The sequence below is a fragment of the Hemicordylus capensis genome, chromosome 1, assembly GCF_027244095.1.
Source record: "Hemicordylus capensis ecotype Gifberg chromosome 1, rHemCap1.1.pri, whole genome shotgun sequence".
NCBI classification, from domain to species: Eukaryota; Metazoa; Chordata; class Lepidosauria; order Squamata; family Cordylidae; genus Hemicordylus; species Hemicordylus capensis.
The window spans coordinates 228571134-228586740 of NC_069657.1; the positions used below are offsets into that span (position 1 = coordinate 228571134).

Genomic DNA, 15607 nt, shown 5'->3' on the forward strand with positions numbered 1-15607 from the left:
CACAATCTGGAGGATCAAAAATGAGCTGCAGCAGCTTCACTACTGGCAGCCGCTCTCTCGCTCCCCCTTGGCCCTGCCCTGGCTGAAATCGAGCCTTGTGGACTACCAGATAAACGGCCAGCCCACATGGTTCAATTAGAGCCAGGACAAGGCCAGGAGGGAGTGAGAGTGGCCAGCAGTAGCAAAGCAGCTGCAGTTCTGCTCCTCCTGATGGTTAGCATGGGCCACTACTGCAGACAGAGTGGGGGTCTCTTCAATTTCATCATTGTCAAAGATGATTATATTAAAAAAAATTATGACTTTTACACAGAGTATGAGGCGATTCTCATGATGGAGAGAAACAGGTTAAGGGAGCCCAGCCCGGTTTCCCCCCATCGTGAGAACCACCAAGCTCGCCTACGAACCCCTCGCCTAAAATGAGGTTAGTGGAGTGAGCTCTCTCCTAACTGTGTTTTACTGGGCGGCCCCCGTTCCCCTGCTGCCTCTACCGGCTCCATGATGGAGCCAGTAGTTGTGTGGGTGGCCGATCCGGCTGCCCAGGGCAAGCTCCCTACTCATCTGTGGGGAGAGTGGGCTAAGCCCGCTCTTCCTGCAGAGCCTGGTAAGGCTCGACACACCGATCGTCTATAGAGCCTGTACATTTTGTTTATATTTACATTATTGATTACACAAATCTTCTATAAGGTAAATAATAATTCATATAGGAAATAGAAGAAAGTGCATCTGAATGAGCAGGGAAGTACAATGCCGAAAAAGCAGAACATACAAGGGAAAAGAATACACTTAAGCATATTCAAAGAAAAATAAACTCAGTCTCTGCATTTATTTTGTCCCCACCTGGAAATCTCTAATATCGCTCATATTTGTTGTGCAATCTCCCTTCCCTTCTCCTCCCATCACTTACAGCTTGTGTAGTGGTATAATAGAGACATTGCTAGATTTGCTAGGATAGTTGTATGGTGGGAAATCATCCATGCAAACAAACATGCAAGAGCACAGCTCCATCCACAGCTTTGCATGCAAGCATTTTCTGATTCAATCCCTGGCAGAGAACCCCTTCCATGAGGCAAGGTGGGGGTTTCCTCAGGCAGCAGATTATTGGGGCACGAGCAAGTCAACACAATGACCTCTTGCCCCCACTTTAAAGGGGCAAAGGGGGGCACTTTAAAGATGGCCTCTTGCCCCCACTCTCAATCCACATGCAAAGAGAAGAGCATCCTCCAGATCAGGGTTTCTCAACGTGTGGGTCCCCAGATGTTATTGGACTTCAGCTCCCATAATCCCCAGCTCCAGTGGCCTTTGGTTGGGAATTATGGGAGTTGAAGTCCAATTACATCTGGGGACCCACACGTTGAGAAACCCTGCTCCAGATCATTAGCATGGGCTGCTACTGACTGAGCCATACTGAGACAACCAACCTAGCCAATTTGCAGCATTGGTGCCACAGAAAGACTAAGAAGATGGATCTTAAACATTAATACCACGGAGCGACAATGCCCGGAGAGAAGCACAAGAAAATCAGGCAACATTCATTAAAGTAATCTCCCCACTCAAATTCCTAGACATTTTGTATCCAGGATGACACTTTTCTTACATCCTGGATTGTCCAGGTCAGTACTGGACAGCTGGCAACTCTATAGTCAGGACTAATCACTCCACTGTGCTGAACAGGAAAGTCATAAAATAAATTAGGCTTTCAATTAGCACTGGAAAGGAGCTTTGCTGAATGGAACTTATTTCTGAGTAAACATTATAAAAGAATCTTGGCCATGTAGAAGGATGTTGCTAGTTAATATAGAGCTATTTTTAGTGCCTTGTGGAACTGCCATTTTAATTCTGTTTCAAGCTAATTGTGGGAAAGCAATGCATGAGCAGCTCTAGTGGATTCCTGTGTGGAAGTACTTTTAAAATGATGGCAGAAACCAAATTATACCAAGGACTCCCTAGAGATAAAATAGCCTTGGTGCATACATTACTAGTAGCAGCCAGCATCATATGGGTGCTTTCCAGAGTACATGCTACAACAGTGGTAGTTTACTTGGGCTTGGCAGGATCGTATTGAAACTGTAAATAAAGGGTGTTGCACAAAGCCACCAGAAGGGGGAGCAGTCTTTTCTAGCTTGTGCAAACCTCCTACAACAGGAAAATACAGCATTTTTTTTTTTTGCAACGTTGTAGCACTGTAATGCAAAGATAAAATGTGAAAGGTGGCATTGGAAATGTGAACGGCACCTTGCTGGCAGTGCAGGGACTGTGATGTCGAAACACAGGCAGTACAGAAGCACACTTAATGGACACGTAGTAACACTGTTGTAGCGTGTACCTGGAAAGTGTCCTGGTGAAGGAGTGGGAGGAGACTCCTTTCCTCATCTGCTCCACTGTGCTCCACTTTGCTCTTCTAGTACATATGTCCCGGAACAAACAGATTCCCAGACACAAAGCTCAAGGAAGCAATGAGAAGGAGCAGCATCCTAACACACACTTGCTTGATTTGGAGCAGGAACGCCACGGACATTGCCAAGGACATTGCCCTTCCATGGCAACTGCCTCTGTGCAATGGCTTGCCATGCAGATAGGCCTCTCCATATCAAGACAGCCTTCTGACTGGAAGGTGGCAATGGCCAATCTGCACTTGAACAGCTCACCTAAGCTCTATGCATGCACCATACAACTGGGTGTGCTGTACCTGGCAGTACACTGTACCTATCCCTGCCCCAGCACCAGTGCACTTTTGAGGCCATGCTCCTGATGTCCCCAGGTTCAGGGTTTGAGGAGGGCAGCACAACTTAGGGGATACTTCCTCCATGTGGTTTAGAACCCTGGATGTCCACAAATTTAGCAATCTGTGTAGTCTTTTGAATAGAATATTTGAGGTAAGCTGAGGTGAGCAGTTACAAGTCAGACAGGAGGCGAGATGGTCATGTCTGCAGTCAGCATATGTAACAAATATTTTGATACTTGCTTAAAAGCAATTGTTTATTCTGAATCAGGACATAATAGTTTTCAGAAGAATTATCTGCTCTCTGGACTGTGGCCATTTAACCTTCTGCAGCCAGTTTGAACCTTTTAAAACAAAACAACGAAAATAAGAGTAGCAGGCCTATAATATATGTTGTTATCCATAAGAAATGTAATGGGAAAGGAAGCTATATGTAAACATTTGTTTTTCTGAAGATGGAGCTGAAAGTAAGATTTCCTTACTAAATGTGACACTATGCTTGTCAATATGTCAGACTAAATTCTGAACAGATGAAAAGTGCCATTGGGTCATTTCGGACAAATGAGATAAGCTCAGGCATGCGCTGAGGCTGTGCTGGTTGACATCACAGGAGGACGTCCCGAAACAGTGTCAGGAATGCCCCACTCTGGAAGAATGTTGGAACGTCATCCCGTGATGTCCGGGCTGGTGCACTCTCAGCATGATCCCATCCTGATTGCATGTTTCAAGTAGCATTTGCCTGAATTGGCCCACTCTTTCCATAGAGACTTTTCTGGTATAACTTATGAGCATCTTAATCTTGCATATATTCACTTGGAAGCAAATCCCTTTGATTTACTCCTGGATAAGATTATGAACCTTTTAAAACAGCAACTGACAAACTGACAACAGCTGAGGGAGTACTGGGGATGGGATCCTGGATTGGCACAATGGAAAGAATCAGGTCATCATGACTGCGAAAAGGTGTGCCCTGGGACACTCACAAAGCGCCCATGGCAATTTAAAAACCAAACCAAAACTGTAAGGGGATGAACATTTGATCAAAGCTGCAACAGGAAGTGCTTAACCCTTTCCAATTTTTCTTATCAAATCCCCCAGTTGCTTCCCACTTGTGGAGGGAAAAGATACCAGGCCCTATGTGGGGTTTTCTCCCTTTGGGAGAAAAGCAGTTGACATGTGTGTTTTTAGTGGGCAAATTGTCCACAGAGGGAAGGTTGAGCATGCCCTCCACACTGTTTTAATCAGATTTGGATCCCCTCCCCATGGCTGCATTAGAGTTTTAAAAAACAACACTTGTCAGGAGATACTGCACATTTTTCCTGAATCACATATAGTTTGTTCCCCAGTTCTATGAACTGCTATGTCACAGAGGCAACTGCTTCTGCGATTACTACAGCCGCTGGCAGTATTGCTAATATTTATTTAGCAGCTCCAAGTTTAGCAGTTCTTAAAAATTCAAACATATGACAGTGAAGCTCTTACAATCAAGTGAGAATGGCTACCGTCTTTTGCAGGGAGGAAGCCCGAAAGCGCTTTCCTCTCCACAGACGATCCCCCCACATGGTCCCTGGGTGGGTGGATCACCCATCCAGATGTGTGGTGGCTCTCTTGCCATCCACTAGCACCTCGCCTGGCTGCTCCAGGGGTCGGGTGAAAGGAGGCACTGCTGCACCCCTCCCTGCCCCACCCCCAGAGCCCCAGTAATTTCTGAGCATTTCTGGGATCTCCCTCCCCCCACGAGTGTGTCCACCACAGCTGCAAGCAGCCACAGCAGACACACAATCCAAAAAATGAGGTTGATGGAACACTTGCAGGAACACTATCCTCATTTATTTAGGTGGGCTTGCTGCCATGGAGCCACCGGGCTCACCCCTTGAGCTTGATGGTTCTCACGAGTGTGCAAAACTAGGCCGGGCCCCCTTAACCTGGTTTTTCTCACTCGTGAGAATCGCCTTAGTGTCTTATACTGAGTCAGACATTTGGATCACCCCGCTCAGCATTGTTTGCATTGATTCCAGGAGTTTCAGAGAGGAATCTTTATCAGTTCTACCTGGTGCTGCCAAGGCCTGAATCATCGGCAAGCAGACTATACCACTGAGCCATGACCCCATCCGCACCTGGGCTGTGCCAAGCGGGAGCGGAAGATGACTCCTTCTGGAGAGGAGGCCATTTGAGAGAAGGTGACTCAGAGGAGGAGGTCAAGGTTGCCAGTTAACTCCTCCCGCTCCCTGTCTGAGTTGCTTGGGGTGTGGCCAAGGCTGGGCCTCCAGGACTCAGGAGAGCCAACCATCCACAGCTTCCTGCAAAATTATCAGATGTTATGTTGTTATGAGGTCTGCCTCCTTGACTATGTTTTGGCTCAAGTGGGGGAAATTAGTGTCAAATGGTGCAGGTGAGTGAACAGCAATAAAAATACCTTAAGAGCTGTGCAGGGCAGGCAGCTGCAACAGGTATGTAGATTGAACATCTGGAATGCTCCTAAATGACTTGGAACTACCGTACTTACCTGAATCAAAGATGGTTCTGAATTTAAGAAGTAGAGGATGGGACTTTTAAAGTCCCTTAAAAAGTAGAGGTAAAATACATGTTAAAGCTGGATTTACTCAAAAGGAACAGAACTCTGAATTTAAGACAACCTCCCAGTTTCTAATATCAAAAAGCTTGGGGGAAAACTAGTCTTGGGTTCATGTAAATGCAGCATCATATTTGTTTTTCTTTAACGGAATAAAGTTTACCATGATAGAGAAAATATCACTCTCGCACACATATGCAAAATTCCTAGCCTGATCTTACCTATTCTTGCAGCTGGACTCTAGAGGCTCTAGGTCCTCTGGTTCAGAATGAGCAACAGCTATCATAACAAAGCCACACACAGCTGAAGACAGAGGTTGAAGATGAATTGGTTTATAGAGTTGAACTTTGCAAATGGGATGGCATTCTAAAGCTGATTTAGAGAGTTCAGATTAAAGCTATTTTGATGGACATAGACATTAATCATGCATATGTTTTCCAAAAAGAATGGAAAGGTTCCTGTTTCAAGGAGGTCTAGGTTCATCTCAGAGCTTTTAGTTACACTCCTTATTCAATGAAGCAGAAGCACATCACGTCTGTTCTGACTTACTTGAACTCTTCCACGTGGCTAGCCAAAGGCAGGGATCGGACACGTGTCCAGATGGGCAGTACGCAGGTTGCCCATGCAACCACTCAGTACATTTCCCAAAGTTAGGTGGTTGGTTACTTGACAACTGTAAAATTGAAAAGTTTTAAGACTGAGTTATTTCATAGCTACTTGTGCTCAGGATTCAGTGTATCCTGGATTGGGATGAAAGGCCTAAATTATTTGTCCATTGTGCTGGAGTTACATTTGCTCTAGATCTTTTACTATCAGTCAGTGCTGATGCAAGGATGCTGTGATATATGCACCTGTTTTTCCTTGTTTGTATTGTAATAGGCATCTGTTCCAGCATGTGATATCAATATCACTGAAAGCATATAGGAATTTCTACCCATATAACCCACTAATTCAAAAACTCACTGTAAAGTGGAACTTTGATGAAGAAAAACACATTTCTATACTTCTCTTCAATTGGGGTTTGGGTAAAAATGCTGTGAATCCAAGGCTTTTGGATCCATAGCATTTGAATGTCCAAGGACATACACTGTCCTTTGAATGTCCAAGGACATACACTGTGTTTATACAAGACATTAGCCAGGCAAGTTAGGGCTCCCCATTGACCTGTGTGAACCAATACTTTGATCTACTACATTCAACACTCTTCTGCATTGAAGACTGGTCCGATATGCAAACTGTCTTTTAGGGATTACCTGCCATTATTGATTTTTTCATTGAAGGCCCTTAAAAAAATTCTGAAGGAAAAACAGCATTCCCTGGAACACAGTTTGAAAAACCACTGCTTTAGCAAAAATGACTCCAAATACCTCTAATCAAACAGATCTTCCCATGGAAGACTAATGCTCCATCTGTGGGTAATGATATTTTCTTCTTCTCAAAGGCTGCCCATCAAGGATGCACAAGAGGCCTAAGATTTGACTAAAAAATGAAATATTGTTGTTCCACAAACAATGATGTCATTCTGAAAGAAATCAAGGACTAATAAGTAACATTCTTCCTTTTTGGCATACAGAATGATCCTTCCACTGGATGCGCACATGTATTGACATACCCTCGCAACACCCAAAGGCTTTGATGGTTTTTGTGCCACTATGGAAAGCTGGCTGCCACAATTATTTGACACTGAATAATGCTTAAAGAAATTTTCATTGTAATATTTGTAATTAAGAAAGGTAGGGCTTTCCAGAACCATTTAGCCTTAACCTAATTCAGTTGAATTCGTGTTATCATAGGAATTCTTCTGCATCTGCTGTTCATCAGAAGCTGTTAAGTCAATGCAGATTCCTTTTAAAAAATTGTTTTTTTACATGTATTTTTACAGCATTTATCTCTGAAAGGGTAATTTCTCTCACCAATCATTATCATTCGCACTGATCTCTGAAAAGGTCAGATATTTCATAATTAGATGCTTTCAGTGGAAGGTCTAAATAAGGAGCATTTCCTTTATAATTAACCGTTAATTTCCTAAAAAGGAGGGTGCCAAGACTGCTGTTGGACAGGATACAGAAACTTTGTCCACTTTGGCTAGATTGACAAGGTTGGTTGCAGTTATTCTGTGGCAAGGGGAAAGGACTCTGTCTAAACCTGTTCAGAAGCACAGGTTCTTTGCTCCACATAATTACTTTCCATTTTCACATAATTATTACTTCAGTGCCCTGGCATTAAAATAAAAAGCAAGTTTCTGGGTTGAGCTCTGGTTCAAATTAAGTCTTGCATGTTATTGGGAGGATCTTCTTTGTGTTGGGCTACCATATTTTCAGCTTTGGAAATGAGGACACCCTTCCCACTGCCTCTTAAAAAAGAAAAACTAACGTATGGAGGCAGGTCTACCAATTGCCTTGAATAGGGCTCCAGTGGTAACAGGAGATATTGCTACTGGTGCAACAGAGGTAAAGTCTGCCTATCGACTTGAATGGACAAGAGTGATGGACCTGGCCTCCAGAGCGCTGGGCAGCCAGGTCCACCCATTGTTTTCGGTGGGGAAGTATCCCACCTGTCCAGTAGATCTGGCTGCTGGAGCAACAGAGGTGAGGTCTACCAAGGGCCTCCTGCATGCAGTAGTTAGATCTGGCCACTGGTGCAAAAGTGCCAGACCTACCTGCCTGCCTGTCTACTTTCTTTCTTGGCAGGGGCGTAACCACGGTAGGGCAGGCAGGGCACGTGCCCTGGGCGCCACTCTGGGAGGGGGCGCACCAAGGTGCCATGACCCCGCCCCCACCCAACTCAATGTATGAATTTTTTTTTTTTTTGTAATCAAGCAGCCGCGCCGACGCGGCACCTCCTCCTCCCCCGGGAGCTCTTGATTCTTGCTGGCCTGGGCGCCTCACTGCCCACGAGTCTGTTCCCACCTGATTTATTTTCCAAGCAGCCGCGACAGTGTGCCCCCCCCCCCCCGGCTCTGGCTGGCTGGCCGTTTCTCACTGCCTGCGGCTGCGGGTGCAGCATTGTTGGTCAGCAGCATGACCTCGGAGTCCTCCTAGTCCTCCCTGCCCACCATTCTGACTCACACATGCATGCTTGAGTTGATCCTAGCACGCACGTGCTGTTGAGAAGCGACGAGGAGAGGACGACGCGAGTGTTGCCTGCCTGTTGCTGCTGCTCCGAGTCCCACCAAGGGAAGAAGATCTGCTTGGCCAGCACAACAACATCACCACCACCAACAACAACAACAAAGTTTTCACAGGAGGATCAGGTGTGTGTGTGTTTTTTCAAAAAAAAATTATTACTATTATTACAATGAATGAATGTATCTCTTTAATTCTTGAATCTTTAAAATACCGGAGCTGTGGGCTTGCTTTTGTTGGAGAGCTGCTGCTGGCCAGCTTGTTACTTGCTGGGGCCGCCAGGGGTGTCTCGGGCTGGCGGGGGGCGGCAGCGGCTGGGCAGTTGGAGGGTGGTGGGTGGGCGACCTCCCCACCCCGAGTTGAAAAAAGTGGCGGCGGCACAGGCCGCAGCATCATGGGCCGTGGCATCATCACAGCTGCAGCTGTGCCTGGGCGGCAGACAGAGAGCGGTGCGGCCTCTCCCTCCCCCTCCTCCTGCCCTTTCCCAGTGGGTGGCTGGTCGGCCTGGCCTCGGAGCGCCCTCAACACTCCAGCGGCCTCCCCCCCGGCCCCCCTCCTGAGTCCTCCTGTCCTGCCCTTCGCTGGGTGGGGTCCCCTTCTTCCCCAAAATCCCACTGCACCGGCACGGCGGATCCCAAAGCAACGCCGAGGCCTGCTGCCGTGTCTGGGCCTGGTGCCGCATCGCTTTCTTCTAATCGCAAGTCGACTGTTATGGCTGTGAGGCGGGCGGGCAGCCAGGGTGGGTGGGTGAGGGTGAGCAGGCCAGGGGTCCTCCTTCCACCCATGCACCGTTAATAGATTGAACTGCGCAGGCACGCCGAGCAGTTGAGAAGCGACGCCGGGCCGAACGGCAGGCCTCGGCGTCGCTCCATTCGTATGCGCCACCCGTTGCCGCCGGGGTGGAAGGAGGACCCCTGGCCTGCTCACCCTCACCCACCCACCCCGGCTGCCCGCCCGCCCCACAGCCATAACAGTCGACTTGCGATTAGAAGAAAGCGACGCGGCACCGGGCCCAGACACGGCAGCAGGCCTCGGCGTTGCTTTGGGATCCGAAACATGCATGTCAGATGTTGAGGGGGGGCAGGGGGCGCAATTTCAGTGCTTGCCCTAGGCGCCGTTTTCCCTAGTTACGCCTCTGTTTCTTGGGCTGGTAGACCTGGCCACTAACTTGAAAGGGGCAGGCAAGTGCCAGACATAATTGCCTTTCCTCAAGGAAATCTCCACCCCCAGGCAAGTCCTCATTTCCATGAAAAAGAGGGAATGAGGGTGTATGGTAGCCCTCTACTTGTAGGACCCCACAAGGTTCCATCTTACAGTATCTCCTTTGCTGTAAACATCTATGTGAGGAGATTGTCTATAAATGTGAACTGTCATCAATATGTTGATGACATCTAATTCTGTTTTTCTTTCATCAAACCAGGTGCCTCAGTGAATTTCTTGAATAAGTGCCTCAGTGGTCTTAGCTGGCTAATTAATTGAAACCTGTTCTAGACAAGGCTGAAGTATTTTTGGTGGGTGAGTTCACATCCTGGAAGGGGTTGCACTTCCCCTGAAAGACCAAATATGGAGCCTAGGGATTCTTTTGGACCCAGCTCTGGTGCCCAAGAGTTTCAGGTTTGGCTAGTTTCAAGTGTGGCCAGAAGCTGCAACTCTTCCTCTACAAATTAGTTCTGGACAAGGTCATCCAAGCATTTGTAACTCTCATTTATAGATCACTCTGTATACCTTTGAATATGGCCTGGAGATCGGAACTAATGCAAAAACTCCTTATGGTGGTGGATGTAGTGACAATATTACATCACTTTCAGCAAAGCTGCTGGAGCTGCTAATAATATTGCAGCCTGCTGAGGTAACCGTTGAGCCTGTTGAGCTGACTGAAGTAACTGTTGGTACTTACCTGTAAATGACCTAATTCAATATCTAGATTTGTACTGGAATTGGGACACAAGCAAGCAAGGAATATCACAGAAAAATCTGTCAAAACGACACAGTCCATTTACCCTTGCCATATTCTGGAGGAGGAGATGTTCTTTCCTACAACAAAGAACACACAAGTCCCTACGACATTACTCACCCTAGATAGAATTTAGGGAAGACTTAGCACCCACCCCCATCGCAATTGCTCTCCTTTTTGCTAGGAAAAATAATATTGGTTGATTATAAAAATAATATAGGGTTAAGAGGCTGTAAATGGCTATGTTAACATGACCTGAATGTTTTGGGGTTTTTTAAACTGAAGGGCCAACTTTTCACTTTATAAACATAAAAAAGCCTTGGAAGGTTTTAGAGTTGTTTCTACCAGTGAGTCTGTTTGTTGATGTCCTGGTGGAGACCTAGAAGAGAGAACTTACCAGGGCAGTAGACACAATTGCCCCTAAGCATCCTGCATCTATTGGCCCCAGGGTTTACAGAACAGCTACAGGAGCTGAAGTGGCAAGGGAGAAGATTGGAGCACAAGTGAAGGAGAACTCTACTCGAATTTCACAATTCTATTCTGCATGTATTGCATATGCAAGTTCACATCCAATGGAATTGTTCAGAATTGTGAAGGGACTGACTTGGGTCCCCTCCTCTCTGATCTTGAATTTGGAGTCTTCATCATCCTGCTTTAATATCTTTAACTTTCTTGCAGATAAAATCTCTTAGATTCAAGCCAACTTGGACTCCACTGTTGCTGCAGAATCAATGGTAGGTGTGTCCAGTAACTCCTCTTGTTGATTAGAATGGATCAGTTTCAATTTGTGACTCCTGAGGATGTGGAGAAGCTTCTTGGAGGTGTTCAGGCTTCCGCCTGCTCTCTGGGTCCATGCCCAGTATGGATTACATCTAGTAGGGAAGCTGTTAGAGATGGCCTGCTTGACATCATAACTGCCTCATTGCGGGAGGGCAGGGTGCCTGCATGTTTGAAGGAGGCAATTGTGAGACTTTTAGTCAAGAAGCCAGCCCTAGAGCACTCAGTAATGGATAATTATATGCCAATCTCCCACCTTCTTTGGTTGGGCAAGGTGATTGAGGTGATGGTGGCTGATCAATACCAGGTCGTTTTGGAGGATACTGATTATTTAGACTCATTTAAACTGGCTTTGGAGCAGGTTATGGGGTTGAGACAGCCTTGGTCGGCCTGATGGAAGATCTATACCAAGGAACTGACAGAGGGAGTGTGACTCTACTGGTTCTTATGGATCTCTCTGTGTCTTTTGATACCATTGACCATGTATTCTTCTAAATCATCTGAGAGATTTGGAAATAGGGGGTACGGCTCTGTAGTGGTGCCTTTCCTATCTTTCAGGCAGATTTAAGATGATGTCACCTGGGGATAGCTGCTCTGTGAAATAATAGCTATTGTTTAGTGTCCCCCAGGGCTACATCCTATCCCCAATGCTTTTACCATCTACATGAAATGGCTGGATGAGATCATCAGGGGATTTGGAGCAGGATGTTATCAAAATGCTGATGATACCCAAACCTCCATGACATCATCATCAGGAAATAGCATGCCTCCCCAAAATGCCTGCCCTCAGGCAATAATGGGATGGATGAGGGATAATAAATTGAAGCTGAATCCAAACAGGACAGAGGAACTAATGATGAGGGGTAATAATTTGAGAGATGTGATAGAACTTCCTGTTCTGGACAGCATTGCACTCCCCCTAAAGGAACAGGTACATAGATTAGGAATGCTTGTGGACCCAGGCCTCACCCTGGTGTCTCAGGTGGAGGCTATGGCCAGGAGCACTTCCTATCAACTTCACTTGATATGACAGTTGTGTCCATTCCTTGGGAGGCTATTCCCACGATCAGCCAAAATCAGGCTAGGGGTCCCTAGCCCGATTTCGGCTGATTGTGGGAGCCACCGGGCTTGCAGGCGAGCCTGGTTGCCTCCAGGCGGTTAACCCGCCAAACAACCCCTTCCGCTCTGCAAACCCGGTTTTTAAAATCATGAGTAGCCACTGCGTGGCTCTGTGGCATGGCTACTCACAAGTAGACCCCCGGAGGGGAGGCAAAAAGCCGCCTCCTGATTCCGGGGGTCTCTCCAGTATGCCCTGTGCGCTCGCGCACGGCCCCTGATCCTCCCAGCTCCCACTGTCTCCGTCATGGAGCTAGCAGTCGTGTGGGTGGCCTATTCGGCCACCCAGGGCTCCCCGCCCTGCTCATCTGCAGGGAGAGCAGGCTTTGCCCGCTCTCCCCACTTACCTTCCCAAACCACGTCTCACTGATCGTGAAACCCGGCTCTGGGTGTGTTGTAAACTGCCCAGAGATGAAGGTTTGGGACGGTATACAAATTTGATAGATAGATCGATAGATAGATATATAGACAGACAGATGATATGATAGATAGACAGACAGATAGAGATCTCAAAACTGTGGTGCACTCACTGGTAACCTCTTGGCTTGACTACTGCAATGCACTGTATGTGGGGCTACCTTTGTATGTCATTTAGAAACTTCAGTTAGTTCAAAATGAAGCAGCCAGATTGGTCTCTGGGGTTTCTCCGAGACACCATATTAACGTGCTGGTAATTACTTTAAAGTCCTAAATGGCTTAGGACTGGGTTACCTGGGAGAGTGCCACCTTCAGTAGGATCCCCACCATACTTTAAGGTAATCAGAGGAGGTCTATCCCTGGCTGCCACCATCTTGCCTAGTGGCATCTCGAGATTGAGCCTTCTCAGTAGCCACTCCTGGGCTCTGGAATGTACTCCCTATGTATCTTAGAGGCTTAAGAGTCTGGGCAGCCCTTAAAAGAGCCTTGAAAACACATCATTTTCGTCTGGCTTTTAGTAATTATTGAAATTATTTAAAACTGGTTTTAATTTTGTTTTAATGAATTGTTTATTTTTATTGTCTGTTTTTAGATTTGTGTCCTGCCTAGAGCATCTGGGTGATGTTTAAAAATTAAATAAATAAATGTGCAACACTGTAGTGAACTAGCTGTCTGCATGCAATTAAAGTTGTTTTATGAAGGAGGATTCTATGCTTCATAAGGATGCTGTCCAACAATTTCTGGTCCATGCTGCCCTTAGAACTAGCAATACCCACTGGGATTACTGAACCAATATATCTTACAGTGTAATCATTCATGTCTCTCCTGTGGTTGTTTCAGCAGAAAACCAGTGGTGAAATTATTATAGTATATGAATATACCCAAATCTTTCATTCGTCTCATCCCATTAACTTAGTGTGTACCTTGGTCTGGCAGCTCTCAACTTTTCCGTGCCCCCTTACCATGATGTTACATCTTGGTTTAATTATTGGTGAGAAACTTAACCCTTCTGATCATCCTGTGGGTTTCTTTGTTCTCTCTAATTAGTGTTTGGTTTGAAAAAAGGTTGTGGAATGCAGTATAAACTCAAGTAAGAGTAAAATATACATGTGAGTTTCAGTCATGAATAAATCTGACAAACAAATTCACTATAACTTTTATATAAACCCACAAAGCTATGTTTATGGCAGAAGTCAGAGGTCTACAACCACAGGTTTGTACTGGCAGTCTGGCACTTGTTTATGAGATGTGGTCAAGTAGACCATTGGAGGTCCATGGAACATTTGTTGGTGGCCCTCAGTGGTTGGTAGCCTCCTGATTCTTCTTTCTAGCTTTCCAATGGCATTGAAGCAAGTACTGCTGATAATCTACTAATTACTATCCTCTTTTTCAAGGCCATAATCATTGAAAAGTACCAGTAATTGCTTGCCACAAGAACTGCATGTGATGCCATATGGATGGAGCAGCCAAGAAGACAAAAGTATATGTGGCTTCTGCTAAAGAATCGAGGCAGGAGGCCAAGTTGTGTTCCACACTATCGTTTGTTTGAAAAATCCTTTTCCAGAACGTATTTTCTCAAAAATAAATAAATAGGAATATAGGTTTTTAAATGCCCTTATCTGGCATAATTCAGCATAACTGCTGATCTCGACTACTTGACTCCATTCTACCCTTATTTGCACGTCATGAATTGGAGCTTCAGAATGTTGACAGTTAGGTATGCCATTAAATGAATCAAAATCCACATGCTCGTTCAGGAGTGTCGCAGTTCCATGTTACTTCCCATCATGTCACCACAAGCCCTCACAAGTCACTGTCAACTAAAGTGATATAATTTTGTAAATGGACATTCTGGCAACTTCATGCACACTCTGTAAAGTGCTAGCTCCTTGTATGTGGCAGAATGCTTTTTCCCTTCAAGACGGAAAAGGGTATAAAACAGAGCTCAATAGCAAGTAGTTGGGCACCCCCTAGTGAAGACAAGGTGCTCTGAGAGGGGAAATACACCTCACAGGATTCACAAGCTTAGAAGTAAGGAAGATGCAGAAGTGTCTGAACATAAAACAAACAATTCTAACAATGACTAAGCCGAATAATCATGAAATATTAGACAGAAAAGCTTGAAAAATGATACTTTTGTGAATAACTCTCTTATAGACAGATGTCTGCAGCCTCAAACACTGCCTCCATTTCCACACTGTTCACAGCAGCATGGGGACAAAGGGACAAGGAGAGATGGCAGTTCCAGACCAGGGCACCCTCAGGTCACCCCTTGCCCCCTCCAGCACCCAGCAAGTGAATAAAGGGCTCACAGGCTGAGAGCTCAAGGCGCTCCCCTTTCCTGCCCAGCTGGCTGGCTAGGGGCTTCTTTCCCTGCCTCGCTCCCAGTGAGGGAGAGAAAGAAACCACCCACCAGCCAGTGCTGGAACATGCTGACTGCAGAGGATTGGGAGGGAGAGAGTCCCTCATCCAGGTAGTGCCCACAGCCCCTGCATCAAATCAGACTTAAGGGGCCTGTTCCTGATTCTCCCCAGTCAGCACTGCATTCTAGCCTGGCTGGGAGTTCTTTCCTCTGACTTGTGAGGGATAGCTCCCAGCCAGGCTGGAACATGGTGCTGAGTGGGAGGAAATAGGGTGGAGCACCCCATTCCCGATTCTGGCCACATTCTTGTGTGGTGTTTCTGGTTAATCCATTCCTTGCTTCAGTTGGTATTAGTTTTTTTATTATTATTTTATTGTTTGTTTATTATTATTTTTGTTATTTAATTTAGTATTATTCAGCTTTTTAGTCCAGTCCTGGACTGGAGGACAAACAACAAGCAGGGAAAAATGGGGGGGGGGGGATAGAAAGCAGTCTGCACTTGCCTTTCTGTAAATACTTTCCCCATTAAACGATTTATATTCTTGATTCTACTCCACTGCCTGGT

At 46.1% G+C, this 15607-nt stretch overlaps 1 protein-coding gene and 1 long non-coding RNA gene across 3 annotated transcripts in view; one reads left to right on the forward strand and one right to left on the reverse strand.

Annotated features, from left to right (window-relative positions):
* MLPH (melanophilin) overlaps window positions 1-15607 on the reverse strand; it is a 214227-nt gene that overhangs the window by 158657 nt on the left and 39963 nt on the right. The window lies entirely within an intron of this gene.
* On the forward strand, window positions 8320-15494 carry LOC128339356 (uncharacterized). 2 transcript variants are annotated; one of them, XR_008313006.1, is made up of 5 exons: window positions 8320-8544; window positions 9837-9931; window positions 10128-10265; window positions 11049-11104; window positions 14075-15494. It is a non-coding gene; the product is annotated as an uncharacterized LOC128339356 (long non-coding RNA). The 2 variants fall into 2 exon arrangements; XR_008313007.1 differs by lacking the exon at window positions 10128-10265.